A 19,280-nucleotide genomic window follows, 5' to 3' on the forward strand; every position below is an offset into this window, starting at 1 on the left:
TCGCGAGTCATCGCGAACACTTTGCACATCAGGCGTCGTCGCTTATGCAGGATCATGGGGCTCTTGAAGTGCCTCAAATGGTAACTCGAGGTCGGAGTCCCTTGAATGGAGTGATGGATGGCGTCAACCCGCGGCCAGAGCCTCGTTCCACCTCGTCGGTAAAGGGCGGCAGTCAACTCGATCAATTTCCTTGCACAGTGGCCTCTCCGTGCTTCCTTTGAGTCGGAGACCTCGGAGTTGGTCATTTACTAGCCTCGCGACATATTCTTCTGCAGGTTGGAGTCTCGGACCGACGTCTTCGGTGCCTCTAGCGCGGCCGGTTGCTTCTTCTCCAGCTCCCAGGGTCGATCCCTTGGTTGCCATGCGGTGGGGCGGAGGAAGGTTGAGTTTGGGAGGATCCTCCACATTTCGTCGTCGCATGTTGGACCTCGAGTGGTGGTGGCGTTGATCGTCCATCCTCTGCACAGGAAGGTCGCTCGTGCCGACGCCTCTTCGGTGCCTCGAGCGTAATTGGCTAACTTCTTCTCCGCTCCCCAAGGGTCGATCCCTTGGTTGCCCCCGGTGGGGCGGGAGAGAAGGTTGAGTTTGGGAGGATCCCTCCACGACTTGTCGTCGCATGATGGACCTCGGCGGTGGTGAGCATTGATCGTCATCCTGCGCTGCAAGGAAGGTCGTTCAGTCAACATCTTGTGCCTCGGCGTGATTGGCTAACTCCGGCTCCCAGGGTCGATCCTTGTTGCCCTGCGTGAGGCGGGAGAAGGTTGAGTTTGGGAAGATCCTCCACGCCTTATGTCGCGACGGCTCACAAACTTGAGCTCCTTGTGGACCTAAGCGAGCACTGAACATTGGATTGTAGGCCTAGCCTCCTCGAGCACGTAGTCACGGGTCCTAACCCGAGCGGCTTAGAGTACGGCTCGCGGTATGCAAATCTCGTCTCGCGATCTCGCTCTCTCTCGCCCGGTTTGCCCTTGTCGGCTAAGCCTGGGACCTCTCAATCGCCGCCAAAGATGCTCGTGTGCCTCCTCTCTCGCCACGGGTCCAAGATTGGGGCCTTGATTCGCTGATCTCGCACAGTAGCCGCCAATCGAGTTGTTTTGATCATCGACCTTCCGTGTGAGTTGATCAACGCTGAGTTAAGGTCCACCCGACCGTTGCCGGTCAAGTAAGGTGTGCATCGGGCCCAACGGCATGTGGGCTAGGGCTCCATTAGGACGCACGGTGCATATGTCAAGTGTGATCGCAGAGGAAGGAGAGAATGGATCGCTCCAAGACCGGACGACGTCGGGAGTAGCCATGGTAATGCCTGCAAGTCCGTGATTAAGTGGTATGGCTGCTTGCCGTGCTCGACGGCGGAGCGACGCAGAGCGACTCGTGTCGGGCTGGTTATTGCAAGGCTATGGAGGTCCCAAGGTCATGTGGCGGCTGTTCGCAATTCCAGCAGCTGAAGGTGGCTGCAAAGCACTAGAAGACGGCTACAAGGCGTTGGCAGCCATGATTCCGTGCGGTTGCATTGAGGTTTCCACCACAAAACCATGAGATGGGCCCATCGTGGTGGCGCTCTTCGAACGTCTTGTATCAACCATGGTTGTTTGAAAAAATGTGTGAAAGATGGATTTGGAGCACGCTTTGAATATATCTCGTGCTCTCAATGAAAGCACCAATTTGTGGGAGCAAATTTCATCCCACTAGAATATTCGCCAATGATTCCTTCGTCTTCTCCACTTCTCTTTCTCCTTGCAAAACAGATCGGGGTAAAAGGACCACACCAAGGGGTGTTGGCCAAAGGCCCTCCGATGCCTAAGTTAGGTAGGGTATTTCAAGGAAAACCGGGTGGCCGGAGCCGTGTGTGGTGGCCGGAGCCTTGTGTCAGAGAGAGAAAGAAAGTGGTGACTAGGGTTTGTGAGAAATAATTTATGCTGAGTTTGGTAGGAATTTAGACGTACCTTGACCTTTGTGCGTAGCCAAGTATTTATAATGGTCTCGGAGATTAGGGTTTCAGAGGAATAATTTCATAGATGGAAGGGAATTATTCCTCCCCTATTTGGAATTGATTTGATTAATTAGGGATTTGATTAATTAGGGTAAATCAAATCCCTAATCGTGGTAGGTATCAGATCAAATCCTAATTTAATTAGGTAACTCCTCATTTAATTGGGAATTGGGGTAGGAATCAAATCAATTCCCAACTTAATTAGGTAATTCTCAATTTAATTGGGTAACTCCCAATTAAATTGAGTAACTCCCAATTAGGTTGAGTAATTCCCAATTAGGTCAAATAATCCCCAAATGGAAGGAATTATTTGACCTAGGGTTTTGATTTAATTGGTTCCCACAAGTATGGTGTTATTAATCTAGTCTCAAATTGTAACTCTAATACTTCAACTTCAGTTTCACGATCAAGAAATTTTCTCATTGAAACCCAAGTGTTATCTGCATGAACTTGATCCAATAGTCCAAATCATTTCATGTTCATCTAATACATATGTATCACGCCTTGGACAATAATTAGATGATTGTCTAGGGAGCAAAGACTGCAGGACCCGCCGAATTTCCCGCAGGCGGACCCATCTTTGTGCGACATCTCCCGATGCCTGGCCCACTTACTAAAACCCGAGACATCCTACCAAAATTTTTGGCAAAGTCTCCCCCATAAAATGCTCAAACCCAACAACATTCAACCTGCATAATTTACATAATATAAATCCCAACTGTCAACATGCTTTCAACATACAATAATCCAAACTAAAGTGTCCTCCGGCCTCAAGTAACAACCTAACATGGGCGATAACAAAGCATCTAACAGAATTATTTTACAACAAACAGTTGTGTAGAAGGAATTTACACAAGTCCTATCTACGGACGGAACGATTTGAGCTCGTACACTACTCGAACGCTTCCAAGAGCAACTACTGCCTGGGGGGCGCAAAATAGAAATATGTGAGTGGACAAAAATAAAGTTTGCATTTAAAACAACATAATAACCCCACCGTGTAAAAATAATGCTCTAGCATGCAATTTCACAATTCATAAACCAAATACTCAAAACACATCATCTCAAAGTCCAATAAATATCAAAATCTCAAACCACAACTCCATTCCCAAAGATATGCAACTCTCACCGACCCATACATACGTATATATATATATAACTATAATATAACATATACTTCTCTCCATACTAATGTACCGGGGAAACAATCCAACAGGGGATTGTTTGGTGGTCTGTGATTTCAGTGCTAACCGCGTCCGAGGATGAGTAGTCCGGCCGGGTACGGAACTCCATAGCTCACAAGCCAGCACTGCCAGCGACACGTGTAGCTCACATATCCAATAACAAGTCCTACGAGCGCAGACGGTATCATCACCCCACCGGCACGCCACGGCGTGTGTGATAATACTAAGCAATATACATACTCTTCTCATGCGCGGCTGCCAGCGACCGCGTATGGGAAGTGTCTCACTGCCGGCACGCCAGCGACGCGTGTGAGACCCACAAACTCATGGCCTTCCCACCCCACCGACACTGCCAACGACCTCTGAAGAGACCTAGGTCAGAGTTAATTCTTGATAAGAAATCAGTTTGGCGAGTAATAAAGATGTGGTGTTATTAATTCGGTCCCAAATTATAACATGTGGTGACAATTTGAATGAATTAAAGTAATAAAGATAAAGTAAAACTGGTGAAGTACCACATTCCAAGTCCTTGAGGCCAGAGGATCTATAGAGTCTTTTTTCTTCTTTTCCTTCTTGAGGCAAGAAGAAAATAGAACGTTTTCAATATCGTCTTGCATCTCATTTAAGCGAATGACAGCCAAAACTTCTAAAAGTTTAAGAGACTGCATCAAACATATAACAAAGTTAGGTCACTAAATTAAGTATCTAACAATAAAATACAGAAAGCTGTTATAGTTCCGTGGGCAAAAGTTTCTAGTGATTCTGTGCAGCGAGCATCCTTGGTAGCAGTTTTAATTGCTTTCTTATTTTTCAAAACCCTAGGGTTTAAATCACTATCATTATCGAAGCGCTTTCAAACTGGACAAATGTTTTAAAAAAGTGATAAGCAACCGACATGAGAAAGAAAAATGAAGATAATTTATCGACAAGTTGGCTACGTTTTTCATGAGGGTCAAAACCTCATCGCTTTGCCTCTTACATTTTCTCCACCTCATTTCTTGCAGATTCATTAAATTTGCTTCATTTTCGAAATTGTTTCATCATCCAACTGTCCATCTAGTTCAGTTGAAAACGTTGATATTGCATTTGCAACCTCAAACTTAAGCATGTCTCTTATTAGAGCCCAAACGTCTTTTCCACCATCTTCAAGAAGAGCCTCATCGACCTTTTGAGTTAGAGAGGTGGAAAGTTGGTTCTGAGAAAGAAAAAAAAAGGTCGATAACATGTTCCGCATATTTTAATATAATGTGTCGACAACATGTTAATAAAACAGGTCAATAACTTGTGGATACGCATTGACAAGTTATTACACAGAAGACTATGTTATGAACATAAGATATATATATATATATATATATCTGACCAATTAATTAATTGGGATAAATATCTTAATTAACATGATATTATCTTTGTTTAATAAAATAATATCATTAATTAAGATATTATCATAATAAAGAGAAGATAATGTCATTATCTCAGATATTATCTTCATAAAAAGAGATAATATCATTTAATTCAGATATTATCTCCATAAAAAGAGATAATATCATTAAATCAGATATTATCTAAGTCCGACTCGATCCCTATGAATTTGGGTAGAGAATAAACTCAGCATATTCTCTACGAAACCCTAGCCCCGAGGCTCCTATAAATAGATGACTTCATTCATCATTCAAGGTACTTCGAAAAACCTACATCTAAACCTTCTCCAAAACCCGAGAAAAATACCCGAAGCTCTCTCTCCACTCTTCATATTTTCTCCACACGGCTCCGGCCGCCCGGTTCACACCATACATAAATTCCGTACCCTTTGCTTAGCTATTGTTTTCCTACAAACACTCGAACTAACTTAGGCATCGGAGGGCCTTTGGCCAACACCCCCCGGGTGTGGTCTATTTACTCCAGTCTTTTTACAGGAAACGAGGAAGAGAGAGAAGGAAGATCGAAGGTTGAAGGATCTAGAAGTGAATATTCTCCCGCGAGATTATTTGCACAAACAAGGGGTATATTGGAGTTTTCACAATGGGAGAAAAACTGAAAAATTACATTGCAAGGAAAAAGCCATGGGAGGAGGCAAGAACTTCATAGAAAATCCAACATATGGCTATTGAAGATTATGCCGATGTGCTATATTGGTCAGGAAATTAATATATAAACGACGATTTATTGGATTGAAATGTATAGATAGAGAAGAAATTGTACATCACCGACACATAGAAAAGCACGGATCTTGAAGCAAAAGGAAGCAGAGGATGGCCTCGCTGTGGAGGCTGAGATCTCAAAGAGGGCTTTGGAAACCTTAAAGAAGCGAAATGGGGGAGAAGAAAGAGAGAGCCTTGCAAAACAGGGGCGACCCCTTGTGCTTCGAGTTGAAAGAACCAAACACAGAGAGAGAGAGAGAGAGAGTATGTAGCTGGGTTTGCTTGGTCATGGGGCCCACTAGGGTGGTTGATCCCAAGTGAGATATTCCCATTCGAGATAAGGTCAGCTGGGCAAAGTGTTACAGTGGCAGTAAACTTTGTGTCCACTTTTGGTATTGCTAATCATTTTTCTCTATGCTTTGTCACTTCCAAGTCTGGAATTTTCTGCTTTTTTGGAGGTTGGGTTATGGTGATGACTGGTTTTGTTTACCTCTTGTTGATTGAATCAAACAAGGAGCTCTAAATGTGTGGGTCTTCGGGATTATCAGGCGAAGAAGATTTTCGGAACTCGAAAAGATGCTTTTACCCTTCATTTTGACGGACAAATTGACAGACTTGGATGACATGACCCAATTGGAACTATTTGTGAAGTTAAAGGATGTAATTGCCGAAAAAAAAAAATTCACGGACCCAATTGCAACTAGAGGTAAAGTTCGGGGACGTCTACAGTTAAAAACCCATTATAACAAGAAGTAGAAAGGAAAAAACAAAACCAAAACAAACAAAACAAAAAAACAAAACCCTTAGCCGTCACCCCTTTCGGAGTTGGGTGACTACCATGTTTTTTGTGAGTCCTACTTCAAGTCTCAAAAATTATCAAACATGAAACACGTGCACATATACTTCTGCAACAAGATTATATATGTGTGCATCTACATATTGTATGTTTTTTATGTCCCTGCAGCATATAAATACGTGCTCATCTCTAGACCTGGCTTGCTCAAGAACAGGAGATGAATTCGCATGAAAAAATCACTATTCGTGTACGAGTCATGTTTAAAACAGGTGACCCGTTAGTCACATGTTAAGCTAACGGGTCATGTCAGTGTTATCTGCGAATACTCATTAACCCGATAAAGCAGGGGTATTTTTGTAAAATTACATATTTTAATTTTTCTTTTTCTTTTTGTTCTTCTTTCTTCTTTCCCTTCTCCCCTCCCTGGACTTTCTCTGCTCATACTCTCTCTCTCACTCTCCCGTATAGTAAAAGGAAAACCAAGCTCACATTGCAACTAATCTTGTGAGGTCCAACATTATGGAGCAAAGTAAAGTAAAATATTCCAATAAAGAAAGAAAAAAGGGTTAATTACAAAAGACCACCCAAAATATGGGGTCATTTTGAGGTTTAGGCTCATTTTGTAAGACATTTACAACTACATATTCATACTCCTAGACATGTGCGGAACCACACTAAAGGCTACAATGGAATTAGGTTAATAAAATAACAACTTAGCTCAAGTTAGGGGCGGATGAATTAAGGGCCAAGAAGGGTCGCTTGACCCCACGAACTGGCCGGAAAAATGGATGTGGACAGCATGTGGCTAACAGAACGACGACCCCAAGAGATGCACGCAAGGTGCTCGACGAAAGGCATAGAGGTTGTTTTGTTTGCTGCTGTGTGAGACCCTGAATATTACCTTAGATTGTTGGGCTCGATCTCATGATCGTGTAGGAGAAAACAGTTCGTTAATCGGAGCCCCACAACCAAAGTTATGAATTCTAGAAGTTTTTACGAACTTTTAGAATTGAAGTTGTAGAGCAAGTTCGACGAAGAAGAGACTCGACGTGTTTGGGGTTGTAATCCAGCGCTTCTCATTTTAATTCCTTTTTGAAATGATCCATTAGCAAGGCGCCACATGTCTATTTTTAATTGGACTAACTTCATAAATTCATTAAAAAGTCATGTGCTTTGAAAAATTCATCGAAAATTACCTCAAACTTGTAATCACGTTTATTTTTATCTCATGACCTCCAAATCACATGTACTTTTATTTGTTTTAATTATGAATGACATTAGTATTATTTAAATTTTAAGAGTTTTTAGTTGTCTAAATTTGTTTTTTGAGTCTTTAGCCTTTTAAAATTGTCCCCCTACTAAAAAATTCATGGAAATTATCAAAAGGAAATTAATTTACAAAAATATTAGGAAAATTAATCTTTTGTTGTTTTTTTAATTTTTTTTAAATTCATATAGTCCCATGGTTCCTCCTTTTTTTAATGTGAAATAAATAAATAAATATATACTAGCCACTTGGCACATCCTCACGCATGTGCCAATTTGTTTTCTTTTATATTTTTATTTTATTTTTAAAATTAAAAAAGATAATGAGTAGTTATGTTCTATAAAAATAGGATCCATTATCAGATTTTTCTTTTAATTTTAATTTTTTAATATGAAAAAGTGTGAATTTACCATATTATCCTCATTTAATTAATAATTTCAATTCTTAATGTTTGCATTAACCAAAGGCATTTTCTCGTATTTTGAATGTTTCACCATTCTCTGCCTTTTACTTTATATATATATATATATTTAAAAAACCTTTTTATAAAATAATTGGATAGAAATGACTCATTTATCCTAAAAATACCTCAACAGTTTAGCCTAAAAAATTTTTGGCACTTTTTACAATGTAACCCTAGGACCAGAGAGAGAGAGATATATATATATATATATATATATATATGTATACATTCGAAGGAAAAAGGCAAATTTTCTAGAAAATAGTTAACTAACCTTCCATCGCATGCATCCATCTCTCTGAAGTTAGTGTGGAAGAGATGGTTCAGTAAAGTGCTCTTTCCTATCATCGATTCCATAAGAGCACTTCCAGATGAGAATGTTGTCATGGCAAGGGGTTAGGTGACATTATTCACGGAATAGTGTCGCCCTTGCAAAAGTAAATTGCACTTCTAGCAGTTGCCATGGCAATTTCGGATGAGATTTTTTGATAAAATATTCGGATAAGATTTTTAGATAAGATTTTGGTTTCAAATTTCATATAAATTTTTTTTTTCAAATTTCATATAAATTTCATCTGAATTTCAAATTTCAGATAAATTTCATTTGAATTTCAACTTTTCATTTGAATTTCAATTTTAGATAAATTTCATCTGAATTTCAATTTCAGATAAATTTCATCCGAGTTTCAAATTTCGGATAAGATTTTCACCCTATAAAATTGCGCCACGTGTCATCTGAATTTCAAATTTCAGATAAATTTCATTTGAATTTCAACTTTTCATTTGAATTTCACATTTCAGATACATTTCATTTGAATTTCAAATTTCGGATAAGATTTTCACCCTATCAACTTGCGCCACGTGTCATGTCTATCGACCTAAATTTTTCTATAAAACAAAGGCTCAGCTCACAAACCTCTCACACTACATCTTCTGAAAAATTTCAGTTCTCATATTTTAGATTTCATATTTCATCTTCCATTCACAATGTCAGACATAGAGGAGGTCTTGGAGAGGCAAGAGCGAGAAATAAGAGAAAGAAGGCGTACGAGCAGCAAGCAAAAGAGCGTAGAGAGATCTAGATCAGCAACTTGTCATGGTTGTGGCCATGCTTGATGAAGAAAACCAGAGCAGTCGTGGTTCACATGAAGGATGTGCCCTAAATGTTGACAGACATAGGCATTCTCGGGGTAAGAATCTTATGGAAGATTATTTTATCCCAACATCTCTGTACTCTGATGTTCATTTTCGAGGGAGGTATAGAATGCAACAACATTTGTTCAATAAAATCATGCATGATATTTGCAATTATGATGAATACTTTGTTCAAAAGAGAAATTGTGCTGGTGTTTTGGGACTGCTTCCCGAACAAAAGTTCACATTGTTATCTGAATGTTGGCGTATGGTGCATCTGCGATCGGTGGATGAGATTGCGGATGGGAAGTCCCTGCCTTGAGAGTTTGGTTAGATTTTGTGATGCGATCGAAACTCAGTACACGGGGACTACTGCGCCGACCCATACCAGGACTGCAGCGACCTGCGAAAGCCGAGCGGAGAGGATTTCGAGAATGATTGGTAGCATCGATTGCATGCACTAGCAATGGAAGAGTTGCCCAACTGCTTGGCAGGGTGATTACGGAAATCGGAAAGGCCAAAAAAGCATCATCCTTGAAGCCGTTGCAGGTTTCGATACATGGGTGCAGCACGTCTTTTTCGAAGTTCTGGATCTCAAAATGACTTGAACGTCTGGGTCAATTCCTGGTCTTCAATGATGTTTTGAGATGAGAAGCCCCAAAAATCACATATGAAGTCAATAATACCGTCTACCAAACTGAGTATTATCTAGCTGACGGGATCTACCCGAGATGGACAACATTGTGAAATCACTTCCGCATCCCCGAACCCAGAAGCAAAAATTATTTGCTACATATCAAGAGGGTTACAGAAAGGATGTGGAGAGGTGCTTTGGTATCCTCCAAGCTCGGTTGACGATCATTAGGGGTGCGACACGTATGTTTGATGAGGAGGTGTTGAAGAGCATCATGATGACATGCATCATTCTTCAAAACATGATTGTGGAGGATGAGTATGATTACGAAGCTGAAGAGGTGTATGAACCCGATCCCATGAACACAGCCTTGACCCGAATTTATGAAAAACCAATAGGGCCAAATGGAGCACCAGTGGAGCATGAACCGTTGGTTAGAGATAGTCTTTTCATGATTGATCGATATACGGAGATGCAATCTTCATATATTCATGAACGCCGTCAAGTTAACTTAATGGAGCATTTATGGGCGGTGAAAGGCAATGACGGTGAATGAAGTGAAGTGAAGAACATTTTTAAGATTTTAATGTTTATGTTTTATGTTTAGTTATTTTGGTTTTTTTATGCTTTGGTTGTGGTTTGTTTGTTTTTATATATTTAATGCTTTGGTTGTGGTTAGTTTTTTTATGTATGGAATGTTTTGAATAAAAAGGAATTTTATTTAATAGTTTCTTTGATAGAGAAAAATTAAACTTGAAAGTGAAAAAAATTTAGAGTTGAAAGTGAAAAAATTATCGAGTAGAAAGTGAATAATTAAACTTGAAAGTGAAAAAAATTTAGAGTTGAAAGTGAAAAATTATGGAGTAGAAAGTGAATAATTAAACTTGAAAGTGAAAAAAATTTAGAGTTGAAAGTGAATAATTATTGAGTAGAAAGTGAATAATTAAACTTGAAAGTGAAAAAAATTTAGAGTTGAAAGTGAAAAAATTATTGAGTAGAAAGTGAATTTGTTGTTAAAAGTGAAGAGTATGGATTGGTATTTATAGAAAAAAATTCAGTATTTTTTGGGGTTTGTTTAAAAATTTTAAGATTTTTTTTCATAATTTTTTGCCTTGAAAAATTCCAGGCCTTGGATTGGATAAAAATTGAAAATCGGAAGGACGGATCGCCACGTGGCGGTGGAAAGAAAAAAATAAATTGCGCTGATGACATCACGTCGACTGCCTTGCTTGCTCAGGCGGCCCCTACCTTGGGCCAGCCAGGACAAGTGGACCCCACTTTGCCCGGCACTTGTTCTTTGGAAGTCGCTTTGGCTCCCAAGCCCGAGTGGGCTGCTGGAAATGCTCTAAGCAACCAACCAATTCATTGTTAAAGATGCTAATTATTAATGGGAAATGACCTTCAATACCACCCATTTGCTAATTTTAACTAAAAATACCACCCCTTCCCAATTTTTTTACAACTAACACCTTTAAATATAAAATTATTGTCCACTTATTGTACTCATATCAATTTTTCAGAAATTGGCTTCTCTCTCTCGCTCTCTTCGCTCTATCTCTTCAGCCCGTCTCTCCTTGGTGTACCTCTCTCTCTTCGACGCAATGCTCGTTCTCCGTCAACAGTGGCTGTTCATCCAAGCATAACTCCATCGTTGACATCCACGAGGTACTGTTCATAACCCTTTTCTTTGAAATTTGGAGTTTTTGTGAATTTGGTTTATGGTGTATGGATTTGTAAGAAATTGGTTTAGGGTTTTAGTGTTTAGGGGTTGCTCAGAAATTGGGTTTGGGTTTATGGGTTTCTATGAACTGGGTAATAACTCACACCCACTCTCACTTTGTAAGGAACTAGGTGGTACAGAAGTATTTTCCATAATTAGCACACTAAGTTTGTTGGGTTCAGATGTGTAATTAGTAAACATAACCAAAGAGAGAAAAGAAAAAAAAAAGTTGGAAAATAAATTGAAGGATAGATTTTGAAGGGCTAAGTCAGTTTGGTGCAATTGAAAATGTCATCATAGTTTTGCTAGCAAAATCTGGTTTTCATTCCCCCAAAAGCTAAGTTTTAAGCCTTCTTGGAAGAAGTGAAGCAGAGAAAGAATGGGAGAAATAGATTCATCTATTGAGTGTTGTTTCTGCAACTTGGGTTTTGTTGATGGTTCTAATGGCAAAGCTAGTTTGCCATTCACATCTTCTTCTGCTCATCATATTTTTCCTCTCTCTCCATCCTTCAAGCCAGCTACAACAACACACTCAGTCACAAACCCTTCTGAAGATCCAGTAGCTTCTCAACTACCCTTCAGCCTTAACCAGCTTCAGCCATAGAAGCAACATCAGAGACTTCTGCAAAATTGAACCAACTCCATCTTTGACTCTATCCTGTTATGAAGGCAACATAACCCAGCTGCACATTATTGGCAACAATGGGTTTCCTCCACTGCCTCGTGATTTCTCAGCAGACTATTTCTTTGCCACTCTTGTTGGCTTACCAAGCTTGAAAGTGCTTTCACTGGTTTCTCTTGGTTTATGGGGGCCAATGCCTGCAAGTATTGGGCATTTGTCTTCACTGGAGATTCTCAATGTAAACACAAATTACTTAAGTGGTACAGTTCCTCTCCAACTTTCATATCTGAGGAACCTTCAGACTCTCATACTTGACCATAACAAGTTCACTGGTCAAGTTCCAGGTTGGCTGAGTTCACTTCCAGTCTTGGCTGTTCTCAGTCTGAAAAACAATATGCTTAATGGCTCTTTGCCATATTCTTTGGCATCTTTACAAACTCTCAGAGTTCTCTGCCTATCAAGTAACTTCTTGTCAAGGGAAGTGCCTGATCTCAGAAACTTGACAAACTTGCAAGTTCTTGATTTGGAAGACAACTATTTTGGGCCTCATTTTCCAAGTATGCCTTCCAAGTTGGTCACACTTGTGCTAAGAAAGAACAAGTTTCGCTTGGGAATCCAGACTGCATTAGGCTCATGCTATCAGCTCCAGAAGCTGGACATTTCATTGAATGGATTTGTAGGGCCATTTTTGTCATCATGGTTGTCATTGCCTTCCATTAAATATCTTGACATTGCTGGAAATAAACTCACTGGACTTCTCTATAAGAACATGACTTGCAATTCTGAGCTTGCTTTTGTCAATTTATCCTCAAATCTTTTGTCAAGGGATTTGCCCACTTGTCTGAAAAGGGATTCTAACAGCAGGGTTGTTCTGTATTCTGGGAATTGTTTAGTAAATGAAGATCAGAAGCAGCACCCTTCTTACTTGTGCCACAATGAAGCTCTGGCTGTGCGAATACCACCTCCGAGTGAGGAAAAGCATAGGAGAACTTATGGTAAACACGTTGTTGCATCAAGTGCAGTGGGAGGTATTGTGGGTGCAATTGCAGTTGTTGGTTTAGCTTTCATGGCTGCTAAGAAGTTTTATAGTGAGCACACTACTAAAACTCCCCAAACAAGGTAATTTCAGATACAGTCTCAGCAGTGAACACAGCTAAGCTACTCTCTGATGCAAGTAAGTTTAAAGTTTCTAACTTTTTTTATTTTATTTTATTTTATTTATTTTATAAATATTTTTATAGTTGTTCCTTTTGGTACCAACTTTTTGTTGCTTATGTTTAATGTACGAGGATCAAGGCTGATTTTGCGAAGAAAATAAATGAAAAAGGGAACTTGCTGTATAGATTAGCAACCATTTCCATGTGATCTTTTTATTTTATTTGAGTAGCATGAAGGTTATGATTTCCATAGAAGTCCAAGAACTAGACTGATGTATGTTTCCAGAAAATTCCAGGAAGAACTACTAATTATAGAAAATAGTTTCCAAAAACTATATTGCTACCCCAAAAAGACATATTAGCTTATTTTGGAGTCTTTAGGTTCGAACTAAGATGGAGAGAATTATATTTTATTGTACCACCAATTCCTTATAGTTTTCCTTGGATATTCTGAAATTCTGAAATATGGAGAATATGGTAAATCTTGTTCAGGTCCATGCTTTTCAGTTTCAAATGAAGCATTTTTCACATGCTAATTTAGCATGTTACAATTCGTGAATCTTTCATTTTTGCTATAATGATAAACTCGACAATTCTGGCTTATACATCCAGGAAAGCAATTTTTCTTGCTCAAATTGACTGCTCAAAATTTTATTCTTATTAAAACCCCAGGCACTACTTCATTCAAATTGGCAGTAGGTAAATAAATTAGCATCACTATTCCTTTTATAATAAGTCATAACACTAGAATCCTTTCTTTGCAGAATATATATCAGACACAATGAAGCTGGGAGCTAGCCTTCCTGCTTATAGAACTTTTGCTTTGGAGGAGCTTCAGGAAGCCACCCATAACTTTGATGATTCAACATTACTAGGTGAAGGTTCACATGGACAGGTATTCATTCTTTATAGGTGCAAAACAATTCTAACTAATTCAGTACATCGTAATAGTAATACGATGTTCTCTCTTAATTTGCACCTGCTTTCACATTTTATGTTTCTTGCTTATATAATTCCATCCATTTGGATATGCAAAAGATCCTTTGTGGATTGAAGAACCTCAGATAAGAGACAATATATATTATGTAGATGTTGAATTTAAATACAATTTAGGACAAGATACATTTCAACAAGCTTTATCTAACTACTCGGGAATAAATAATATACAGGTCGGACTAAATTACGATGGCTCACCGATGCATGGTGGGTTCTCCTGTGTGTCTAGGTTCTTGATTTTCATCTAGTCTCCAGTTCTTGGTACACAATTGAAGAACTACATAGTTGAAGCAACTTAAATACACACACTGACATATGTATGTGTGTATGAATGTGTATATAGATTTAGTTATCTCGATTTAATTTAGAGTTCATACTCCTCAAAAGCATGATGTAAATAGATTTAGGAATTACTTTGTAGAACTTCTGATATGCTTAAAACGTGAGACTTCTCCACCTTAAACAAGCTTCTGTTGAGTAAAGATTCCCTTTAAAACTCCAAGGTGGCCTCACATTTAATGAAAAAAGAGTAGAAATTGAAAGAGAACAAAAGACTAATTTTCAAAAGAGGTTGCAGGAGCACATCTAGTCCTTTCAAGCAGCCGTTTTCAAGGCATGCTACCAATTTAGGCGCGTCGGACACACTAACCTTATTATATCCATGTCATAACAAATAAGGTTACTTATGTATTTCCTGGTGTCCTTGAAACATATATTAAGATATGCTACTCCTGTTAAGTTATAATATATCAGCCTTTCAAATCGACCAAATTATTTTAAAAAATCCTTTGAGTTTTGTTTAATTTGAATCAAACTTTCAACGATTGGATCGGATCCAAATCTGAAATGGTAATGGGAATTTTTCAAGGGGTTGTGAAACTCTGCTCGTTCTGAGAAGATACTCATTGATGTTATACCATCAGATAGATCTTATGCATATTGCAATGGTTCGCGGAAAGTCTACTATAAATGTTAAAGTGGTCCAATACTTATCATTTGAATTTGTACAAGAATTTGGAATATGTTTGTTCTAGTAAATTGTCCTATGCACTATTGACTAATATACTTTGTTCAAGAAATCTTGAGAGTTTTCAGCAAGCAATTTTCTCACTCTTACTGCTTCAAAATAAAATAACAATGCCAGATATATAGAGGGAAGCTCCCTGAAACCTTTGTTGCTATAAGAGGCTTGAAAATGAGAAAGAGGCAGAGTCCACAGGTCCACACACACCTTCTTGAGCAGATTTCAAAACTGAGACATAGCCATTTGGTTAGTGCTCTTGGACATTGCTTGGAGTGCCATCCAGATGATTCAGGCGTCAGTAGAGTATTTCTTATACATGCCATACAGGTTGCAATGGAGAGTAAAACCCCACTCACTACTTTCTTCTTCTTCTTCTTTTTCTGTGATTGATTTCCTCCCTCATTGTCTTAGCATTTTCAGCAATTAAATATTCATTGCTAACACTTGGTTTGGCAGAAGGACCTCCAGGACGGAAGCTTACCTGGCCGCAGAGAATAATAGCTGCAATTGGAGTTGCAAAGGGTATTCAGTTTCTGCATACAGGGATTGTTCCTGGTGTTAAATCAAATAATTTGAGCATAAAAAATGTCTTATTGGATCACGATCTTCATGTAAAAATAAGCAGCTATAACCTACCTCTTTTGGCTGAAAGCAGGGGAACGGTAAGACATAAAAAATATGTATCTGTTTGGGTGAATGCATCACCCTTGAGATTGTCCTGACTTAACTTTTGCTTTTTAATCCTTCAGATGGGCACCACAGTTTCTTCTCCGGCACCAAAAGGAAGCGTTCAAGCGAGGTACTAACATGCTTACTTTCCCAAATTCATACACTACTTTTCTAAACTGAATTCCCTTTTCATATTTATATACAAATGAACAAGACAAATAATTTCTCTGCCAAAAAATAAAAAAAAATTGTAAAAGAGAAGGTAGAATCTGTAGGTGACCTGAAAATCATCAATGTGGAGACATAGAAGTTCCTTTCTTGGGAGGTTTGGCTTATGGAGAGGAAGCTACTCTAGTTAGTTATACTTGTTTCCTTTGTAATTTGCTTTGAGGCCAGAAATTTTTTAAAAAAGATAAAAATGTAATCTGTTTTGGATATTTACACCATGAGATTGGGGGAAGGGAAAGAGGTCAAATAAGGATTCCTTTACACCATGAGTTTGCATATCTGATGCTTTCTGCTGAGGTTCCCATTTATGTCAAGCCTCTTTTTTGCTTTTTTTCTTTTGGCTTGTCATATCTGTGTGCCAGATAGCTGCATTTGGCACTATGAACTGACTTGGTGGCAGTTACAAATTAACATAGGTCTTAATTCTGGAACTGTCATTCATAAACTCTATCTCTGTACTCAACCCAGTTGTTTTTGCAGGTCGGTCTCAACCAAGTGTTGATTGCAATATTCTAAAGAAGATGACCATACATTGTTATTTTATGTAGGTGTGCGTATGAGATGGCTTAGCTTTTATTGGTTTGGTTGTTCCAAGTTTTATGTACACAATCTCACAGTAACTGCCGAGTTGTTTTTCATTTCATGTATTTCTCCGTGGTTTTTTTCCCCCAATAAGCTTGAATGGATTTTCTTTTCTGTTGTATTTGGCCCTTCTCTTTTCAAGCATGCCAAAAGAGAGCGAATAGGGGGAGAAAGAGACAGAACGAAGCTAGAGAGAAAGACATAGAGAGAAAGAGAGCAAAGAGAGAGATAGAGAGTTGCACTAGAGAGAGAGAGAGAGAGAGAGAGAGAGAGCCAAGAGAGACAGAGAGCTGCGATAGACAGATACCAAAGAGAAAGAGAGATGTGCCAGAGAGAGAGCTGAGTGAGCTAAGAGAGAACAAAATTTCTGAACATGTCAAAAATCAGCAATAAGTGGACAATAATTATATTTTTATAAGTGATATTGTAATACTATTGCTATTGTATTGTGGTTATATTGCTCTAATATTGCCTCTATAGTGTACATATATTGGCCTAATATTGCTATTATATCATATGTCAATGGCCATTTGTTCTAATAACTGAGTCTCCACTTCATTGAAAGTAATCCTGAATTTAAATCTCGTGGACACAACAATTGTTATTCATCCTTATATTAGCATGAATTGATGTTGACCTTTGAAATGATAGTTGGAGTTGCACAAAATCTGAAGAATATAACCATGAAATGGTTGAATGTTTCAACAACGGCTTCAAAATATTCCGAGATTATGCTTCGGTCATCTCACCAGACTACAATTGGAGATGTAGCTGGTGTCTGGGAGGTGCTGAATATGGGTGCTAAGGGAATGACTCATCATAGCCTCGTGCATGCAGCGAGGAGAAAGGACAAAGACATGGATCTTTTGATGGACCTGTAGTAAGGGTGAGTGATGCTTCAGTTCATCTCACCTGAGTACAAGGATCTTTTGTTGCCTTCGTTTTCCCTTCGCGGGATAGTATTGTTAAAGTTCGGTGGCGATTCCTTTTGCATGTGTAAAATATAGTCTGTAATGGATGTGTGTGTATTGTATGTAGATTCACTTAATATTGCTATTCTATTGTATTTATATTGCCTTAATATTGCCTTTGTATTGCATAGATAGTGTAATCATATTGCTACCCTATTGGATGTATATTGTAATACTATTGCTATCGTATTGTCCTTATATTGCTCTAATATTGCCTCTGTAGTGCATGTATATTGGCCTAATATTGCTATTATATCGTACGTCAATGGCATTTGGTCTAATAACAGTCTCCATTTCGTTGAAAGTAATCCTGAATTCAAATATCACGGACACAACAATTGTTATTCATCCTTATATTACCATGAATTGATGGTGACCTTTCAAATACATCGATTCATATTCAAAAGGAAAGTAATTCTCTCCCTCAATGAATCGTCGTTCAAAAGAAGGCAGCTATCAAATATTGGGTACAAAAATGCAAGATCCCCGGTACATTAATTGGGCACAAACCACATATTACAAAACCAGTATGATTTTTGGCATGCTTGAAAAGAGAAGGGCCAAAGTTCGATAAAATATTTTGGGATGGTTGAAGATTCTTGGACACCTTTTTTCTTTTCAAGTAGTTTTGTAGAAACAAGTTCTACACTTGGGCTTTTATCGGTTATATTTTAAGGCAAGTTCTACACCGAGCTTGTATCGATTATATTTTGTTATGAAAAAAATAAAATTACTCTCTGCAATTGTAAGATGGTGCAAGATCGGTGTCCTTGTCATAAATTTGACAACATTAAATTGGAAAATATGACCTTTTTCCAATTTAAGTGATCAATTGCAACTAATTTTGATATTGTAGTACACAACAGGGTTACCTACTTGTGAAAGAGTGGAAATATCCTTATATATCTGAATTTCACCCTCACGCTATAGATTTTTTTTTTATATGGTTTATTGGCAACAATTCATATAAGATTTTCCATTGTGGAAGAGTAATCTGATTGTATAGGGAAGCATTGCACAAGTTCTCTTTCATTGTTTTTTTGTGTAGATAAAGCCTGGCTTGTACTTGATGAAGTGTGAGAAATGATGCAAAAATTTGCACAAAACAACCAATGAATGTAATTCAAACCAGCACCTTTGTTGTATACTACCAAACATCAAATGCAAATTAACATCTATCTCATGGTTTGGCTACAAATGCCACCAAGCACATGCTCAACTTATAAGTTTGTAACCCTAATTTCATCGATTGAATCTTCACCTACATTCATAACACTTTTTACCATACATAACCAGCACTGTTTTACAAACAAGCCTAAAACCTTCATCCTGAAGCCTGATAACTAGCAGCAGATGCAAGATCCATAGGATCAAGGAACACAACTACAGCTACAAGCATACAACAAAGCCCGGTAACTCAACTACAGCTACAAGCATACAACAAAGCCCTCAGGTGGGAAGTTCCAGCAATCCACAACATGACAGAAAACATACTCGTTTACAAAGACAATAACCAAGACAAGATGATAACCCAGGGCATCGGATAGCATCATACAACCCTAAACCCCCTCTATAAAAAACATACATCAAAACCTAAGTTTTCTCTTACTCATCAAGATCCTAGAACCCTGACACAACTGGCAACCTGAAACATAACTTCTAATCAATCATTACTACTAAAAGGCCTTGATGTTTCTAATCTAAT

General features: G+C 38.6%; 1 pseudogene across 1 annotated transcript; it reads left to right on the top strand.

The window, feature by feature from the left end:
- Positions 1–11,701: 11,701 nt before the first annotated feature.
- Positions 11,702–17,781, top strand: LOC148918589 (putative inactive leucine-rich repeat receptor-like protein kinase At3g03770; annotated as a pseudogene). The gene is made up of 6 exons (XR_016125637.1): positions 11,702–13,122; positions 13,870–14,000; positions 15,246–15,465; positions 15,582–15,787; positions 15,875–15,924; positions 17,256–17,781. The product of XR_016125637.1 is annotated as a putative inactive leucine-rich repeat receptor-like protein kinase At3g03770 (transcript).
- Positions 17,782–19,280: the final 1,499 nt, after the last annotated feature.

This window comes from Prunus mume, linkage group LG3 (genome assembly GCF_029339155.1).
Source record: "Prunus mume cultivar Tortuosa linkage group LG3, ASM2933915v1, whole genome shotgun sequence".
Lineage (NCBI taxonomy): Eukaryota > Viridiplantae > Streptophyta > Magnoliopsida > Rosales > Rosaceae > Prunus > Prunus mume.